This window comes from Sarcophilus harrisii, chromosome 4, assembly GCF_902635505.1.
Source record: "Sarcophilus harrisii chromosome 4, mSarHar1.11, whole genome shotgun sequence".
Taxonomy (NCBI): domain Eukaryota; kingdom Metazoa; phylum Chordata; class Mammalia; order Dasyuromorphia; family Dasyuridae; genus Sarcophilus; species Sarcophilus harrisii.
The window spans coordinates 317,128,523-317,149,523 of record NC_045429.1 but is presented as its reverse complement, the minus strand read 5'-3'; the positions used below and the strand labels follow the sequence as shown (position 1 = coordinate 317,149,523).

Below are 21,001 nucleotides of genomic sequence, written 5' to 3'. Positions count from 1 at the left end.
AAGAAGCAATACAATATAGGTTAAATACATGCAATTCTTTTATACATATTTCCAATTTATTTTGCTGCACAAGAAAAAGTAAGATTGAAAGGGAAAAATGAGGGAAAAAAATAAGCAAGCAAATAACAACAAAGGGGAAAATACTGTGTTGTGATCCAATTTCAGAATAGGGGTAACTTTGTGATGTGCTTGATGGGCACCCCAGGTTTTTTTTTAAACTTTATAATTAAAAAAAATTATCTAGCACTCTGAGTTTTAAATAGGCTTAACTTATAGGATCTTGTATGGTTCTTAAAACATCCCTGTGGGAATTTTTTTTTCAGTTAAAGAAATTGAGGTTTATAGAGATGGTGACAGTTAAGAATCTCACAGAGCTAGTAAGTACTTACTTGAATCTAGGTGTACTTGATTTCATGCCTAATGGTATATTCTTTATGCCACAGTATCTCCCTGCAGATGTCACCATATATGGAAAAATATTAATACAGTAGATTACATTTATTATATATATTTAATTTTAATTTTTGGAGCTTGGTTGTTAGATAGTGGCACATCTTGCATATATAGAGAATGGGTTTCATCCTTACAGCCTGGGGCAGGCAAAAGAACTTGGCATTTAGACAAGTGAGGTTAAACTGGTAAGAGTGAAATAGAACTTCCCTTCATACACTATATTTCCAACCAAACTGCCTATTTGTTATTTCTTATAGATAAAATTCTAATTCCCATCTCTGTACCTTTGTCTAAAATTTTCTCCCATGGTTGGAATAAACTCCCTTTTTAGAATCCCTAGTTTTACTAAAAATTCAGTTTAAAGGCTGTCTCCTCCATGTAATCTTTCCTGATTTCTGTCTTCCCTCCTCCTTCCCCTCTTCCCCCAGCTGCAAATGCCTCCTCCTGGAAATGACATTTATTCATTTTATATGTATTAGATATATATTTCTTTTGCATATAACTTATATGCATATTTTGTCTCCCTTAAAAAAATACCATCCCTGAAACCAAATCCTTTCTTTTTCTTTCTCTTTCTCCTTTTTTTATCTTTCTTTCTCTCTCTCTCTGTCTCCCTCTCTTTCTCTCTCTTTTTCCTTTCCTCCCTTCCTCCCTTCCTTCCTTCCTTCCTTCCTTCCTTCCTTCTTTCCTTCCTTCCTTCCTTCCTTCTTCCTTCCTTCCTCTTTTCTCCACTGCATTGTAGTTGCAACCCTGAACTCTTGAATGTACCCCGTAAATATGACAATCACCAAATTGGTCTGTGGCTGCACAACTGGATCAATTTCAGTTCAATGATGGAAATAATTGGGTGTGATGGAAAGAGCTCAAATACTGGAATCAGAAGATTGAGGTTCATATCTGACATGACAAATACTACCTGAATTGGGTGGGTTACTTATTTCTTCTTGTGCCTCTATTTTCTTAAACATAAAATGAAAACATTGGACTAGATCAGGGCTTTTTAAACTTTTTCCACTTGCAATCTTTTTTTGGCTGTGAAATTTTTATGTGACCTTGGGTATATAGGTATATAAAATATAAACTCAAACATTTATTGATAATAAGTCATAATTTTGTAATAACCCTCATATGAGGTCATCACCCACAGTTTAATAAGTTGGGAATTAGATAAATTCTGGGGTTTCTTCCTCCTTTAAATCTATAGAGTCATTGGGTAGGGAAATCCTAAATTCAAACCCTGCCTCACACACAAGCTGTGTGACCCTGTTAAATTCACTTAATATCTTTCAGCCTCAGTTTCCTCAACTACAAAATGAGGATTAATAATAGTACCTACCCCACAGAGCTTTGCAGACATGCTAGCCATTGTCTCCCTCCCTGGGTTGTTATGACAATAAAATTAGATTTGCAAACCTTATAGCATTATATAAATTCTGGTTATTGTTATTGTTATCTATGATCCTAAGAGCAGTCAGTCACTAACCCTGGGACCCAAGCAAGATAGGTTTCTTTTTGTTTCTTTCTAATCAGGAATGAGTCTGGAGCATGCCCCAGGAGGTGGGGTGAGGGAAGCTGGCCCCAAGGTCACCAGGCTGTGGTGGTTTCTGTAATGGACTCCAGTTTGTAGGGACGAGACCCTGGATATGGATGGCGGAGACAAGACCCTGCAGAAATGCTTTCCTGAAAATTCCTCTGGAGTTAAGCTATCAGGAGACAGCTTCCATGAAGTTATCTCGAGAGGCATCTTGAGGTGGTTTCTGGATTGATGGTGGAGTGGGCTGGCCTACCAGCATCTGCCTGTGCTGGTTATTTGATTTTCCCTGACTAGATCCTTGTTTTTGTACAGCTCTTTAACTTTTGAGGATATCTCACCAAGGCTTAATATGTGCTGCATGGAGAGCTAGCCTGGTTAAATAAACACCGATGGAATATTACCTGTCTGTTAACCTGTCAGAATTGTTTTATAGCTCCCTTTAATCTTTTCCCCCTGCAGAATTTCCCCTGGAGTTTTCTACCTCTTCTCTTACTCCTTTCCTCTCTTGCCGCTTTCTGACCTACAAAGGTTCCTTCTTCTACACTCTCCTCCCACCCCGAGCAATTAAGCCTTGTCAGAGTTCGGTCACTTGAGGGCTGAGTTGTTTGTCCAGTTCAGATAAATTGCTGTTGACTCTGTAGTGCAGACCAAGGACACTGGCATTCCCAAACCCTAGAAAGTAACTTAGAAAAAGGGGGGGGGGAGAAACCAGTTGATTAAAGGTATTGGCAACAGTCTCTGCATGTGTAGGGATAAGAACTCCCTTAACTGTATGAAGAAATTTAGGGAATTATATATTGAGAGTGTTGAAAAATTCTTTGGAGATCATCTGCCTCAACCCTTTCTTTTCTCAGATGAGGAAAATGGAACCCAGAAAGGTGAAGGGCCATAAAATTAGCAGTGGTAGCATCTGGACAAACAGTGATAAAGGAATTCTCAAATCAGCTTTTTGAGACATTTTGTGTGAGACAGTTGTGCGAGTAAAATTCAATTTGGGGATTAGAGACAGATCTTAACTTAGAGGCAGATCTTGGGATACAAGGCCCTATGGGGGGAAAATCCTTGGTCGTTGCTCCTTTTAGAGGGAGACAGGGCTCACTGGACATGGGTGAGCATAGCCAAGGGATGGAATAGAGTGGGGTGGGGTTTGGGAAAAGCTTTCCTTAGGTGCTACAGTGAGGTGAGTTTGCAGCCTGGGTTAGAGCGGGAAAGTATTGTATATTCCTATTTTAACTGATCTTGCTAAGTAGGTGCTAAACTCTGGTGTTTGGAACTGACCAGAGAGAACAAGAATTCTCAAAGTCTTACAAATTTTGACACTTTGAGGTAAAACTCTGATCACCTTGCTTTAGTTATAGCTAGACCAGCATTCAAGTCTAAAGTCTTTTTTTACATTTTAGTTTAGAAATACTCCACCTGCCATTAAATATTAGTGCAACTCAGTGACTCTTATTTCATGGATGAGTCCAAGACTTTGGAAATTTGCTGAATTCTTAAGGTAGAACTGCTCCATCACTGGGGATAAATGGCTCAACTTGAATTTTGTGAGTTTTTGAATTTGTGATCACTCCATTTTTAGTAATTTGGTAACTTGTGATTTTACTCTGTTGATCTGGGAGAGTTTGATATCTATATCTATTTATCCATCCATCCATTTATCTATCTACCCATCCATCCATCCATCCATCTACCCACTATCCATTCATCCACTCCACCATCCATCCATCCATCTAATCATCCATCTATCTATTTACCTATCTATCTGTCTGTCTACATATCAGATATATTACTAGGCCTTCTCTGTTTTTTAAAGTGCAAGCAACCTCCCTCTTTTCTCTCACTCCATTCCTGGCTTCCAATCACTCTACAATGTAGCCAAAGTCTTAAAAACCTATTTAATGAATGTCCTGCAGAGCTAGAGGGATGAAATATTGAATGGAAATAATCCACTCTGTTCCCTCACCCCAATTTTTTAACTTTTAAAACAGTCATCTAACCTTGGGTTTCGATTTGGGTGTTATATTTGTCCTGAATATAGTTGCCATTTTTTATTATGATGACTTTACATGATTCTAATCAATCAGTATGTATATTGTTTTTCTAGTTCTACTTATTCAAATCTGCATTTATTCATAAGTTTCTAATGTTCCTCTGAATTTCTTTCATTTGTCATTTCCATTTTAGTCTCAACTTGTGATCTCAGTGGTGAAAGGAGCACATGGAGCAGAGGCTCCTTTTATTAATGTAAACAAGCAAGCTTTCTGGAACTTAGAATGTTAGAATTGCATAGAAAATTGAGTGGTTTAAGTGACTTACCTATGGTCACATGACAAGTATAATTGAACACCCCCCATCAGATTCTGCAGGTGTTGCTGACTTCAAGACTGTCTCTCAGTCCACCACATCATGTACTTCCTCTCATTTCTTGAGGCTCCATCGTATTTCTTTATATTTGTATACCGTAATTTGTTCAACTATTCCTTAATCAATGAACGCTCCTTTTGTTTATGATTTTTTGCTACTAACAAAAAAATGAAAATCGCCCATTCTTAGTGAATCTAATTCAATTGTTAGGGAGTTTTTTATTTAAATTATATGATAGAGAAACCTGGTTACCATAAAGGAAGACCTATTTTGCTCGATCTTCCCAATAGGACTGGGGAATAGGGAACAAAACAGGTCTTCCTTTATGGTAACCTGGTTTCTCTTCCACTCTTTATTTGTGGCAACTCTCTGGGGGTCCTGATTGCATCTCTGGACCAGAGTTCTTAACCTCTTTTGTGTCATGGACCCTTTTATCAGTCTGGTAAAACAAAACTTCTCAAAATAAGGTTTTTAAATGCATAAAGTAAAATGCATAGGATTACAAAGGGAAAATTTATATTGAAATGCAATTATCAAAATATTAAAAGCAAATGAACAAATTTACAATCTCCAGAGTAAGTAAGCCTTGCTTTAGGAGATTATTTCCTTCTCAGATTTTATTTCTCATGGATTTTTTATATGTCGAGATGAGATTGAATTGGCATTGTTTTCAGGCACTAAGGATATAACAAGTCAGGTTAAATCAGAACCTTATCTTTATCTGAGTCAGGAAATTAATTCTCCTACTCATACACCAACACTTTTAATGATTGCACATTTCACTGAGTTCTATGATCTAGGTTTCTTTCTGTTTGCTTGGTTTGTGTTGCCAGGATTTAAGTTTTGATCTCAGGTTTTTGTTTTTTTAGGTAAGTTCAGTAGAGGAACTAGGCCATGCTGGCCATGGGATTATCCTTAGACAAAATCAGTGGGTTGTTTAATTTGGCAATCCATAATATTTGTGTTTTTTATTTGCTTTTAGGTGGTAATATTTATTTTATTTTTTCTTGATGTGCTTTTTATTAAAAATTTATTGACCTTTTAAAAAAATATCACCTTTGTTTCCCAATATATCCTCCTTTGTTGCTCAGAGAGATATTCCTATAATAAAAAATACATGAGAAAGAGAAAAAAAAAACAATTAAGCAAGATAAACCAAAGCATCCATCAAGTCCATCAGTATAAGATGTCTTCTTCCTCACTAGATTGAATACTAAAATTATAAAGCTTCATTTTAATGTTTTATGTTTATTCCATTTTCATTATTGTTGTAATTACACATATTATTTCCCTGATTCTATTTACTTTAGTTTGCATCAGTTCATATAACTTTTTATCCCATCTTATATTCTTAATATTTATAATTTTTATGGCATAATATTATTTAATTATATTCATAAATTACAGTGAGTTTAACATTTCCCCAATTGATGGGGGAATACTTTGTGTCTACTTCTATTCTATCACAAGAAATGTTGCTAAATGTTTTAGTGTATATATTAGGATTTTCTTTCTATTTCTGACTTCTTTGAGGTTATATACCAATCAGTAAAATCTCTCTGGATATATTTTAGTTTTCCCAGCATAATTCTAAATTGCACTCCAGAACTATTGGGCTAAAATCATCATTCTAGCAACAGTGTTTTAGTGGGCTTGCTATACAACCCTTCCCACATTGTCAAAGATAAGAAAGTAAGGATATAGGCAATCTATTGACTATGAGGTAAAACCCCAGTTATTTCTGTTTACATTTAATGCAAATAAAAGTTTCATTATTAATTAATAATATAAGCTTTAATAACAAATTACTATCAGTCTGCATTTGGAATATTGTGTAGTTGTGAATGTCATAATTTGAGAAGGAAAGTTTCCAGAGGATAGCAGCCAGTAGGTCCATTCCCTATACAGATTAGTTGAAGTAACTGAAGATATTATTAGTCTGGAGAAGTGACCCAGGGAGCATAGCCTCAACTGTGTGAAAGAATATTATGTGTAGAAGAGGTTAAACTTTTTATGTATGGCTCAGAAGCTAGAATCAGCAGCAATACATGGAAGCCACAAAGAGACCAATTTAGGCTTGATTTCTGGTAGGAAAAAAATAAATCTTCCTAATTATTAATTAGGATTGCTTCAAAGCAGAATGGGCTGCTTTGAAAAGAACTCATCATTGGGAGCTTTTAAGGAAAGGCTGGACAACCACTGCTTGATAATGCTTTATAATGAGGATTCCTTTCAGGTAGAAGTTGAACCAAATGTCCTCAGATGTCCATTCCAGCTCTCAAATTCTGTGATTTATTGGTATTCATGCAATGCCAAAAGAACTGGAGGAAGGCCTTTAGCCCATTGTAGCAGATTTATGGGAATGTACATACAGGAGTTGCATGGGGAAAAAAGCATGGGTGGATCGCAATATCCATCTTCAGTGGGTATAATTACATAGATAAAATCACAGATCCACTGAACTATTCCACAAAAGCTTTAATAGGCAGTTTTTTCAAATTTAGTTAAGAAGTTAATTTGGTTGATTCTGAGATTTGAGTCCATGACGCAGATCTGAAGAAGACAGATGGTAAATTAGTATAAAGTGTTGTGGGATGATATCACTACATCTATGAAAAAGGCAGTTAAGATAGTCCTGTTAACAAATTATTAAGCATTTATTAAGCACCTATTATGTGTCAGGCATTGAAGGTAAATTCTGGAGATACAAAGAAAGACGAAAATAAAACAAAAACATTTCTTGCTATTAAAAATCATATGGTCTGATGTCAATAAGTCAGTAAACATTTCTGAAGTACCTACTATGCATCTAATGCAGGAGGCATCATGAGCAAACATTTTTTCTCCAGTAGATAAAATTAAATTTCATGTTTTAAGTATTAAGCATACTTAAATTATATCATATGGAAGATGTTAGCTAGTTAATTCTCTATTGGTGGAGGACAAAAGCAGAAGTGATAGATTTATATTTCAGTAGGAAAAACACCTCATATATTTATAGAATTATAGATCCATCCAAGGAGAAAAGCTGGAAGGACACTGTCCATTGATTGGGGAAAGGTTAAACAAACTGGGGTATGGGAATGTAATGAAATATTACATATTTCGAGCAGGACCAGGAGATCATTATATAGTTCAACAACAATACTATATGATGACCACTTCTGATGGACCTGGCCATCTTCAGCAATGAGATCAACCAAATCATTTCCAATGGAGCAGTAATGAACTGAACCAGCTACGCCCAGAGAAAGAACTCTGGGAGATAACTAAAAACCATTACATTGAATTCCCAATCCCTATATTTATGTCCACCTACATTTTTGATTTCCTTCACAAGCTAATTGTACAATATTTCAGAGTCTGATTCTTTTTGTACAGCAAAATAACGTTTTGGTCATGTATACTTATTGTGTATCTAATTTATATTTTAATATATTTAACATCTACTGGTTATCCTGCCATCTGGGGAAGGGGGTGGGGGGTAAGAGGTGAAAAATTGGAACAAGAGGTTTGGCAATTGTTAATGCTGTAAAGTTACCCATGCATATAACCTGTAAATAAAAGGCTATTAAATAATAAAAAAAAAAGTCAAAAGTAAAAAGGAACATGCTATTAAAAGATTGAGTAAGATAAGAATCTGGACAAGATTTTTGGATTTGATTAAAAGACTTGTTTATTGAACCTAAAAAAAAAGAAATATTACATATTTCATTCTAATGTTACAAGAATTATATATGCTATAAGAAATAACAAATATAATGAGTATAGAGAAACCAAATGAATACAGAGAATTACTTTGATGCAGAATTAAATAAGTAGACCTGAGGAAACAATATACGTGATGTTAAAAGTTAAAAGGAAAAATAATTGTCATAAAAATCAAAAATGAAAGTTGGGAAATTACAAAGAACAAACAAGACTCTAGAGAAGTGATGTGAGAAGACATTCTCATCCTATTCCTTTGCTGATGTTCTTAGATGTGGAATATTGCATATATTTTCCAGATTTTAAAAAATGTATTAATAATTTTTTTACTGATTTTTCTTTTTCTAGTTTTTCCTTTTAAAAATTATAGTTTTAAGTGGGATGGCTTTTTAGGAGAGTAGCTGGAGAGGGATACTGTGAGAAATTTTGATGATTTAAAAAAATAACAAAGTATATTTGGAAAAGGGGGATCTTAAAGATCTTCTCACTCAACCTCACTCATTTTGTAGAGGTAGAAACAAGGTTCAGGGAAGGAAGTTAATTTACCCAAGATATGATCGCTAGTCAGTGATAGAGCCAGTTATTATTCAATTGTGTCTGATTCAATGACCCCATTTTTGGGATTTTCATGGCAAAGATACTAGAGTAGTTTACCATTTCCTGCTCTAGCTCATTTTACAGATGGAACTGAGACTAACTGGCTTGCTCAGGGTCACAGAACCCATAAGTTTCTGAGTCTGCATTTGAATTCATGAAGAAAAGTCTGATTGATTCTGGGCTTAGTGCTGTATCCATTGAGCCATATAGGACAGAGCTACGACCCAAATCCAAATTTTCTGATTCCCATTCTAATGTTCTTTATGGCAATCCAGGCATATACATATAAAGAATTTCCAGACTAAATTCGACATTAAGTTCTTTTTAAAAAATAAAGGGAAAATAAAATTCTGGGAAAGGTTAATTGTAGATCTATTTGCAGGAAGGGGAATGGACTAAATGATTGTTAGTGAGTATTGAGAAATATATCTTGCATTCGTTGTATCCATATTTATCTAGACCAGTTTTATTCTCGTTCCTTTTTAGTTCTTAGCTCCTCATTAGATTAATGGAAATCCAGCATCTGTCTCCTTGTCTTACTGGAAAAGAAAAACTGCATAAAAATAGGAAGGGTAGAATGTCTTTTATTTGTTTTTGGCCTGGTCCTCAGTTCTTTTAGGACTTTTCTGAGTGCAGTCCAGTTTCCAAGGCCCATCTAGAGGATTATCTTACTTTCAAGAAACCGAAACCAGTTCCCCAGCACCCACGGGTTCCATGTCCATAACCACAATGTGAAAGTCAAGAAGAAGGAAGGAAGCTTTAAAAGTTTAATTCCCACTGCTTTTGTCTTCTCTCTATGTTGAAGGCTTATGTTCCTATCTTGGCTTAGAGACAGTGAGTTCAGCTTGTCTGGGACCTGGGTAAATCATCATTAATCCACCACAGCATTGGCAGCAGCTTATCAAGGAACTTCAGCCTGGAATAACAGGAGTTGCTAGTTACTAGGTAAGAACCATTAATGTGGTTAGAATGAGTGGGCTGGGAAGAGGCAGGGAAACAAGAGTCAAGTTAGGAGAAGGTGGTATGATAGAAAGTGCACTGGTTTCAGAATCAGAATTTTGATTCTAATTTTAGCTCTGCCTTCTGTTTCACCGATGGATGCTAGGGAATCCTGGTTTCACTTTCTTGAAAATGGGATAGTAATAATCTTGAATAAGTCCCTGGGCGTCAGTTTCCCCATCTGCAAAATGAGGAATTCTAAGGTGTTCAATAAAAAATGTGACCTAAAAATAGTGTTCCCCTTTTAAAGAGAATCATGCATATTTCGGTAAGATTGTGTGTTAGGTACTAGGCTTCTAGTGGAGTTCTGGACCTTGTGTCAGGAAGACCTGAGTTCAGATATTTACTTAGGCACTAGCTATGTGATCTTGGGCAGTTCACATAATCTTTGACTGCCTCAGTTTCCTCAAGCAAAAAATGGGGATAATAATAGCACTCATCTCCCATGGTTATACTGAGGATTAAATGAAATAATATTTGTAGAGTCTATTAATACAATGTCAGGAACATAATTGTTGTTGTTATCATTTGTCCTTTGTTCTTGAAGAAGTTCATGACATGCAAATGAATTGAATTTAAATGAAGGAGGGCTGTGCAAAGCCACCAGCTTCACGTTATCCTTCAGAGTCATCTGGTTCTGATGGCAAGATCAGGACTATTGAAATGGCCCTGGATGTTTAATAAATAATTGTTTCCTTCTTTTCTTTGAACCTCTTAACTTTCGAAAAAAGGAATTATATTCCATTGATAGAGTATTTACTCTAAATCCACAGGACCAAGTAAAGAGAATCCCAACAAGATGATAAAATGAATTAATATATCAAAGAACTCTAATTAATAAAGAAATCACTTAGGATCCCTTCCCCACTAGCTTCCTCATTCTGCTAGATTTGTTATAGAAATTGTAAAAATGGGAGCACAATCAAAAAACAGACTTAAAGGAACACTTAATAATAAATCTCTAATAATGAATAAGTCTAAAAGTGAATCATAGAAACAATAGAGATAGTGGTAAAAACAAAACAACATCCTGAAATTTCTAGGGTGTGGTTAAAGCAGACCTCAGTGGAAAAATATTATATGCCTAAGAAAAAGCATTGACAAAATCTAATAAGTAGGAATTAGTAAGCTGAATATATGCAATTTAAAAATTAGAAAACCACCAAATAAATCCAAAATAAGTAGAGAAGAGAAAATCTTGAAAATTGGAGAACTAAATAAATTGGTAACCAAAAAGACCACAGGATTTATCAACAGAATTAAAAGCTGTTTAAAAAAAAAGAGTAAAAAAATGCTATAGACCTTTTGGCAATTTATTGAAAAAGGAATAAAATCAAATGAACAAAAAAAAATGAGCAAGGCAAAGTCACACCAGAGAAAAAAATAAAAAAAGAATAATTATAATTTATATACTAACAAGAATTCAAAAGAAATATACAATTATTTTATAAAAAAGAATATCACAATTAAAACAACAGCAAGTAGAGGTCTTAAATACTAAAACTTCAGTTAAGGAAAACAAAATGACTGCAAAAGAAACTTCTAAGAAAAATATCTCAGATACAGATAGATTTACAGGAGAGTTCAATAAGTTTTCAAACAACACCTAAAACCAACATTATACAAATTATTCTCAAAAATAGAGAAAGAAGACAACTTTACCAAATTTCTTTTATGGCACAAATATTGTCTTAATACCTAAACCAGGAAAGGTTAAATAAAGGAAATAAAATAATCTATAGATCATTATCATCAATTAATATTGATTCAAAACCTTTAAATAAAATTATTAGAAAAAAGAGATTGTAATAATTTATCTAAGTCACTCAATTTGATCAAGCTGAATTTATACTAAGCATGTAAGCATGGTTTAAGAAAATAATTGACAATTATATTAAGTTAAATCCACAATTACCTGCTTATATGAGTATTTGCAGAAAGCCTTTGAAAAAGTAAAATACTTATGTTAAAATCCTATAAAGCATAGGCATAGCATAATATTTTTAATGTGATAAAAAGTATAATTAAAACTCAAACCTAGCATTGTTATATAATAGGAAAATCTAGATGCTTTCCAAATAAAAATAAAATGATGCTGTTAGTCTTGTCCTTATTGTAATTTGATATGATTCTAGAAATGTTAGCAGTAGCACTAAGACAAGAAAAAGAAGTGCTGTCTTTATTTGCTGAGGACATGATGATTAATGTAGAAAATTCAAAAGGAATTAGCAAAGAACCAATTGAGTAAAGTATACAGACACAGAAATTTATAGCATTTCTGTATTATAGTAGCAAAATTTATGAAAAATATAGAAAGGGAAATGCCACACAAAATAACTACAAAATTAAGAAAATATTGAGGAGTCAGTCTACTATAGTATGTCTCCCTTCAGTATTCCCTAATCTCAGTTTTTAAAAGCTAATTTATTGTAACACTTTATTTCTCTTGATCTTTGTTTTTCCTCTACAAAATTAAGGGGTTGGATTAGATGATCTCAGAGTTCCTTCCCTGCTTTAACATTCTAAAATTTTAGGCTACTTTTCTTGCAGGTTTAACTGCTAGGTTTTGTCCTCCCCACAACAAAACAAACCCCAAATCCCAAAACAATAACAAAACAGAACAAAGGATGGCTCTTTCTATACCTCCTCTTCCCTTCCTTTTCTATTTCAATCTGCATTTTCATTAATTCCCTGCTAAAATCTCAGTTAAGTGCTAGGAAAAAAGATAATCTGATTAAACTAAGCAAAGCTAAGGTATGAAATGACCTGTACTCCCTCCCTTCTTCCTACCCCTTCCCTTCTAATGTTTGCTTTTTAACCCAAGGAAATAAACCAGAAGTTTATTTTATTAAGTAGTGGCTATTCTTTGATAAAATATTAGGAAGTTTATTCCACCACCATGCTGGGAAGGGGCAGGCCCTTCCTTCTATTCAGGGGAACCAATGCCTAGACATGGATATAACTGTGTTTGTGTGCCTTAGGGGAAGGGATGGATCTTGAGAGAGATATAAGTATCCATTAATGGAAAAATGGGGACATTTTTCCTTAACCTCTCTCAGCCTCAGTTGGGGATAATAATAATAATAATAATAATAATGCCTCAAACACAGGGTTGTTGTGAGGATCAATTAAGAAATACAAGGTTTTTGGTATTGTTATTGTTGCTAGCTTTAAATTGCTATATGAATGTTATTTTATCATTTGCCCCTTTAAATCACAGATTCAGAGTTCTGCAGCTACCTAGCTTCTTTTTTCCTTCACTCATTATGCCCAGAAATGGTTAGTTTTGTTACTTATTATTTACCAGTAAAATAATCATTCATATAATTACATATGTCTCAGATTAATTTTGTTGTAAATATTACTTGATTGCTGCACTGAGCTCTGTGAATGTCTGCTCCAATTTTCGAGAGATTAGTTGTTTGAAATTGCAGTTTTTACGAAGAGAAAATATTTCTCGTGGTCCTGAGTTTTGATTGAACATTACAGGTGGTGTCTCTCAAATTCAATCATTAACACTAGGGGCCGTTCTTTGTTCCTGCAATGGTGAAGATCATTATTTAATTATTTATTATTATTTAAGGATTCTTATTTAAGCTTTTATGAATTAATCAAGAAGACAGGCTCCAAGTGACTCATACTGAATCATCTTACAGGAGGATTGGATATTTCTATAGTCTTTGCTTTATAGCTGCTCCATAGTTCCTGGTGCTTTCTATGTCCTTTCATTATAATGGTACCCAGTGAAGGAGACAGGCTTCTGTCCTCCAGAACTGACAAATTCTCTCTTCTAATCTGATTTTATATATTGTTTCTCAGCTGAATTCCCACATGCAGATGTTCATAATCTCTTACTTATTTTGTTCTCTTTTTCTCCTCCAATCTCTATAATATTATCATGGTATATAATTTTACATGTCTAGTGTTGATTTAGCACTATTGATTTTCTGAATACTATGAATGATATAGAAAATACTCAGTGATATGAACTACCTGGAAGTATTGATGCATCTAGACAACACCATTATTTTTGGAAAGATACTAGAACATAAGGAAAGACTGGTGTGTGTTAGATCATCTTTCCACTCATAACTCCTTTTCACCTGAGTAATTTTTTATGTGACCCTGAGCATATAAGTATGTAATTAGTTATATAAATCAAACATTTGGTGATAATAAATCATAATTTTATAGCCCTTGAATTCATTTAAGAAGCTGGGACATAGACTGCTATGAAAAGATTACAAAAATGGAGATGAATAAAATATTTCAGTCTGCAGTCCTTCCTTTTCCCAAATACCCTACCTTGCTATTGTTTCTAATCAGCTAGCTGCTCCTGATTGCCAAAACAAAGCCATATTATTGACTTAAATGATTTCTTTGGAAGATTGTTTATGGTTTTAATCAAACTTTAGGGTTTGGAGAGATGGTTATCTTTTTCTGGGGAGTTAGTTTCATTATGTTAACCAAAAATCACGACTACAATGGCAACTCAAGAAAGGAAGTTCAAGGGACTCTCCATAAATAGATTTTTTTTTTTTTTTTCTGATTTGCTGCTTCTTTGGAAAAGACAGGATGGTGCTTAGGTAAACTAGGATGGAATAATTGGAACTTTTTCTAGGGAAACCAGTTGAGGCAACTGATGGCATTTGTTATTTTATCCATGCCTAAGGAACAGAATCTAACATTTAGTTATTACAAAGAATACTTAGTTAATAACCAATCACAATTGATTAAAATAGGAAGCTACAAGATTCAATTCAGCAAACATTTATCAAGGGCTTACTACATGCCTAGTAATGTGCTAAGCACTGAGGTTATAAATAAGAAGAAAATCAGCCCACCCTTCAAAGAGCTTACACTCTAAAGGGGAAAAAGAACATACAAGGAATCTGGAAAGGGTGGGGTCTTAAAGGGTAATCAGGAGAGGGGCAATATGTTCTGTGTTGTCCAAATCAAACTCAAGTGCTTTTGGAAAGTGGAGAGTTGGTTTGTCAAATTTGGGGGATCAATTTCTCAGATCCATTATCTCTTGCTCCCTCCTACACGGTCTTATGCATATCTTCTAGAATTTCATCGTCCCCCATAGGATGGTTCACAGGTCCTCTCTCAGCTGAAGAAAGGAAGAAGCATTTATTAAGTACTTGCTGTGTGCTATGCATCACACTAAGCATTTTGTTATTTGATCCTCACAACTGTAAGGTAGATAGTATTTTTATACCCATTTTATAGTTGAGGAAACAGAAGTAGAGTGACTAGTAAGTGATGGAGATTGGATTTGAACTCAGGTCTTCTAGACTTGAAGCTCAGTTCTCTATCCTCTGCACCATCCAGCTGACCATTTTTTGGATTTTTTGGTTTTTTTGGATTCATCAATTCCTAGCTATGTTTCTGTGGCATCATTAAACCAATGGCAGTACATGTCAAGAGAACTGGAGTTTTGAATTCCAGTTCTGTGACTTTCTGACTGCACAGGCTTCACCTTTCTTAATCTCTTCTTTCTGAGCTATCTCCTTTCTCTGTCCCATTCCCATTTTTTCTTTCTTTCCCCTCTCCTATCTTCCCCATCTCTCTCTATTCCACTTTTTCCTAATTACCTTTCTCTCTATCCCACTTTTTCCTAATTATCTCTCTCTATGTCTTTATCATCTCTCTCTTTTTACCTATCTCTATGGTCTCTCTACCTTTCTTAATTTTTATTTGCCTTTTTTATCATTTTTTTCTTATCGTCTCTATATTTACCTATCTCTTTCTATCCATTGTTTTATTATCTATCTGTTTATATATATGTCATCTCTCTTCCTATCTCTATCTTTGTATCTAGCTAGCTTTCAATCATTTCCCTTTTTTCTATTTACCTATTTTATATCTATCCATCAGCTACCTGTTTTTCTATATCTTTCTATCTGTCTTACCTATTACTTCTTTCTTTGTATCTATTTGTCTTTCATTCATCTTTCTTTTGATTTATCTTATCTACCTTTCCATCTTTCTCTCTCTGTCTCTGTCTCTCTATCTCTCTGTCTCTCTGTCTCTCTGTCTCTCTCTCTCTTTGTTTTTCTTTTTTTTTTTTTTATTTCCAAGGCAATTGAGTTGAAGTGATTTGTTTAGAATCACACAGCTAGGAAGTATTAAATATCTGAGATTGGATTTGTTTTTTTTTTTTTTTTTTAATTTAATAGCCTTTAATTTACAGGATATATACATGGTAACTTTACAGCATTAACAATTGCCAAACCTCTTGTTCAATTTTTCACCTCTTACCCCCCCCCCTCCCCTAAGTGGCAGGATGACCAGTAGATGTTAAATATATTAAAATATAACTTAGATACACAATAAGTATACATGACCAAAACATTATTTTGCTGTACAAAAAGAATTAGACTCTGAATTATTGTACAATTAGCTTGTGAAGGAAATCAAAGATGCAGGTGTGCATAAATATAGGGACTGGGAATTCAATGTAATGGTTTTAGTCATCTCCCAGAGTTCTTTTCTGGGTATAGTTAGTTCAGTTCATTACTGCTCCATTAGAAATGATTTGGTTGATCTTGTTGCTGAGGATGGCCTGATCCATCAGGACTAGTCATCATCTAGTATTGTTGTTGAAGTATATAATGATCTCCTGGTCCTGCTCATTTCACTTAGCATCAGTTGTGTAAGTCTCTCAGGCCTTTCTGAAATCATCCTGTTGGTCATTTCTTACAGAACAGTAATATTCCATAATTTTCATATACCACAATTTATTCAGCCATTCTCCAACTGATGGACATCCATTCAGTTTCAGTTTCTACCACTACAAAAGGGCTGCCACAAACATTCGTGCACATACAGGACCCTTTCCCTTCTTTATAATCTCTTTGGGATATAATCCCAGTAGTAACACTGCTGGATCAAAGGGTATGCACAGTTTGATAACTTTTTGAGCATAGTTCAAACTACTCTCCAAAATGGTTGGATTAGTTCACAACTCCACCAACAATGAATCAATGTCCCAGTTTTCCCACATCCCCTCAACAATCATCATTATTTTTTCCTGTCATCTTAGCCAATCTGACAGGTGTGTAGTGAGTATCTTAGAGTTGTCTTAATTTGCATTTCTCTGATTAATAATGACTTGGAGCATCTTTTCATATGACTAGAAATAGTTTCAATTTCTTCATCTGAGAATTGTCTGTTCATATCCTTTGACCATTTTCAATTGGAGAATGGCTTGATTTTTATAAATTAGAGTTAATTCTCATATATTTTGGAAATGAGGCCTTTATCAGAACCTTTGTCTATAAAAATATTTTTCCAGTTTATTGCTTCCCTTCTAATTTTGTCTGCATTAGTTTGTTTATACAAAAACTTTTCAGTTTAGTATAATCGAAATTTTTCTATTTTGTGATCAGTAATGATCTCTAGTTCTGCTTTGGTCATAAAGTCCTTCCCCTTCCACAGGTCTGAGAGGTAAACTATCCTGTGTTCCTCTAATTTATTAATAATTTCATTCTTTATGCCTAGGTCATGAACCCATTTTGACCTTATCTTGGTGTATGGAGTTAAGTATGGATCAATGCCTAGTTTCTGCCATATTAGTTTCTAATTTTCCCAGCAATTTTTATCAAACAGTAAGTTCTTATCCCAAAAGCTGGAATCTTTGGGTTTGTCAAAGACTAGGTTGCTATATTTGTTGACTGTTTTATCCCTTGAACCTAATCTATTCCACTGATCAACTAATCTATTCCTTAGCCAATACCAAATAGTTTTGGTAACTGCTGCTCTATAGTATAGTTTTAGATCTGGTACAGCTAAGCCACCATCATTTGATTTTTTTTCATTAATTCCCTTGAAATTCTTGACCTTTTGTTTTTCCATATGAACTTTGTTGTTATTTTTTCTAGGTCATTAAAATAGTTTTTTGGGAGTCTGATTGGTATAGCTCTAAATAAATAGATTAGTTTAGGTAATATTGTCATCTTTATTATATTTGCTCGCCCTATCCAAGAGCATTTAATATTTTTCCAATTGGTTAGATCAGACTTAATTTGTGTGAAAAGTGGTCTGTAATTTTGCTCATAAAGTTTCTGATTTTCCCTTGGCAGATAGATTCCTAAATATTTTATATTATCAGTAGTTACTTTAAATGGAATTTCTCTTTGTAACTCTGACTGTTGGATTTTGTTAGTGATATATAAGAATGCTGATGACTTATGTGGGTTTATTTTATAACCAGCAACTTTGCTAAAGTTGTGGATTATTTCTAATAACTTTTTAGCAGAATCCTGAGATTGGATTTGAACTCAGACCTCCTGATTCCAAGACTCTTGCTCACTTCACTGGGCCATCTAGCTGCCCCTCTGATGGATTTGGATAAAATGATCTCTGAGATCCTGTTCTATCTCTTATGTCCTATGAAGTGTTTCTCCCATCATTCTAAACATCTTATGTCCTACCTTGAATTAATTGAAAACATTAAAAAAATTTTTTTGTGAAGACATCCAGGGATTTTACCTCGGTATGACCCTTTTTCTGGCTTCTCTTAGAGCCATTTTATTCCTATCAGCAGTTCTGGAATTTCCTTTTCTCTTTCCCTTTCCCCCAATCTCCTTTCTTTCAATTCCTTTCACCTTTAAAAGAAACCTCTGTGTGTATGTTTCCTTTTGTTCTTCCTGCTTGAATCTGTTCAAAGCTTCAGGGAAGTTCAATAGACATTACAGAGAGATGAGAAGGAAATTAAACTCAGTGGGGTTACCTCCGCACCCCAAATGTAGCTGTGACTGAGTTACCAATTCAGAACCGGAACACATCACTCCATGGTCTAGATGCAGAGAGGAGAATTGGGAATGATGGGGTAGAAAAGGGAGGGAATTGCTTAAGTTGAAGAGAACTGAATTTTGACATCTAAGTAGTAAAATTATTCTATTTAGTGGGAGAGAAAAGTTTCAGAAATTAATTAGCTCTTTCAATTAGTAGTGTTCTCTACTAACTGTGGAATGTTCTCCAAAGTCATGGCTGTGGTCCAACCTCATAGAATATATGATCACCCAGTTGGAGGATGAGAAGATAAGTTGTATTCCAATCTTTCATAGCCAGTAGGAAGTTTGTTTCCAATATAGCTACATCCATCCCAAACATTCCATTTTGTTCTATTTCTGTAACTAATCTGCTCTGTTCTGAGCCCTGATTAGATCCTTCAGGGAAGTTATAAGCTGGATACAGGTGCCATTGGGAATGCTTGTCCCTTTTTCATTTTTTGTGTGGGACAGAATAATATATAGAGGATGAATAAGTAATAAAGTAAGGATGAATTTTGATCTCCCACTGTTTTTCCAGTGATTTAGGTTTGACCCTTTAGGGTCATCTTTACCTCCTTTGACTGCTCCTAACCTTAAATTCACTCCTTCCCTTTTACCCTCACATAGGGATAATAATAAGCACTTAATCCCAGGGTTGTTGTGAGGATCAAATAAGCTAACGTCTGTAAGATTTTTTGCAAACTCTAAAGCATCATATAAGTATTACTATAATAATGATCATTTGATAAATTTTGGGATTTCAATCTGCCCATCATTTTTTGCATCTCTTCTCTTTTTGCATAGCCACTGTGCTAGTTTGTGCTCTCATTACCCCCAACCCACTAGGACTGTTACATTGTTCTCCTACTGATCTCCTTGACTCCAGCCTCTTCTTCAATTTATCCTCTGCAGAACTGACAAACTTATTTTCCCCAAAAGATTTGACCTTTTCATTCTTCTTTTAATAAGCTCCAGTGATTCCCCATTGACTTGGGTCAAATATTTTTTTCAATTTTTCCTTCCTCCCTCCCTCCCCCTTCCCTTCTTCCCTCCCTTCCTTCCTTCCTTCCTTCCTTCCTTCCTTCCTTCCTTCCTTCCTTCCTTCCTTCCTTCCCTCTCTCCCTCCCTTCCTTCCTTCCTTTGTTTGTTTTTAATGTCACTGAAATGAGTGAAAACCAGGTTACTAAATGGCATCTCATTCTTTTTAGATTTATATTTTTGTGTAACATGCATAATTATTAGCATATCAGTAACTGCAGGCAATTTATAAAAATGTAGATATTGGTAGTACATATCCAAAAAATTTGTACTAATGGGGGTGCATGATCAGAAATGTTTGGAGACCATTTCCTTAGAGCAATAAAACTTTATATTATTGTTCAATTGTTTTCAGTTGTTTCTGACTCTTCATGACCCCATTTGAGATTTTTTTTTTTTTTGGCAAAGATACTGAGTAGTTTGTCATTTCCTTCTCCAGCTCATTTTACAGATGAGAAATTGAAGCAAATGGAGTTAAGTGACCTATTCAGGGTCACACAATAGTAAGTGTCTGAGATCATATTTGAGTTTAGGTAAATGAGTCTTCCTAATTCCAAGCCCCGAGTTCTATCCATTGCTCCACTTAGCTGTCCCAGAATACGGAAATAGTTGATTTAATTAATAGACTTTTATTGATCTGGATGAATTTACAATGAAAAGCTTATTCTTTCTCTTGTTATTGCAATCTATGAATATTATCATAGCTTTTCATTTCTAAGAATCTTCCAGAGTATTATATATACACACAACTAGAATGCCTTTGTATATCCAGAACTAGAATAAAATTATATCATTGTGTGTAAATCTATTTTAAATGTACAGATTTCAAGGTTTGTTGCCTTATGTCCTAGTATTCCTATGTCATAGCATTAGAGCTCCTTCTCTCTCCGTGGAACCCTCTAATGCACTATTCATGTATGATTGGTATTTTGATGATCTGTTTGTACCTTCTCTTCCTTATTAGGTTAGATTATAAACTTGGTTAATGCAGGGTCTTACACCTAGTGTGTGTGTATGTGTGTGTGTGTGTTTGTGTGTATATGTCTGTATGTATGCATGTACATGTATGTAGATAGATTGATGTTGTAGTTATTGTGTATCAGTCAGGATTTGGAGCTAAGTCTTTCTCTCTCCTTCTTTCCTTCCCTCACTCCCTCAAATTCATTGTGGCAAGAACCCATGATTTATTCCTCAGTGGACTAACTCTAAGTCTTGTGTTCTTACTACTATAATACACTTTCTTCTTCAGACTAAATTAGGCTACTTCTTTTCATCTCCTTCCAAAAGTCTAATTTTTCTGAATTCAGGGATATTATTGACCTGCAAAATGTTCCCAGAAGTAATAGGTATTAATTATCTTGACTACTTTATAGATGAAAATCTGAGAACCAGAAAGATTAATTATTTGGTCAAAGACCTTTCCATGACTGGATAATAGAGCAAGGAGTTTCCCTGAGCTCAGGTATAACTTCCTTTGTTACTGAGGGACTGTGGCAAAAAGAAAGAACAGTGAATTGAGTCAGAAAAC

General features: G+C 34.7%; 1 long non-coding RNA gene across 3 annotated transcripts in view; it reads left to right on the top strand.

Moving 5' to 3' along the window:
• The window catches only part of LOC111720552, a 257,687-nt gene that overhangs the window by 89,684 nt on the left and 147,002 nt on the right, over positions 1-21,001 (top strand). The window contains exon 1 of one of the 3 annotated variants that reach the window (XR_004233808.1): positions 8,733-9,601. The exons of the other annotated variants lie outside the window; for them this stretch is intronic. This is a non-coding gene — a long non-coding RNA (uncharacterized LOC111720552). Of the gene's footprint in view, positions 1-8,732; positions 9,602-21,001 lie in introns of those variants that run through there. 3 annotated transcript variants of the gene reach the window in all.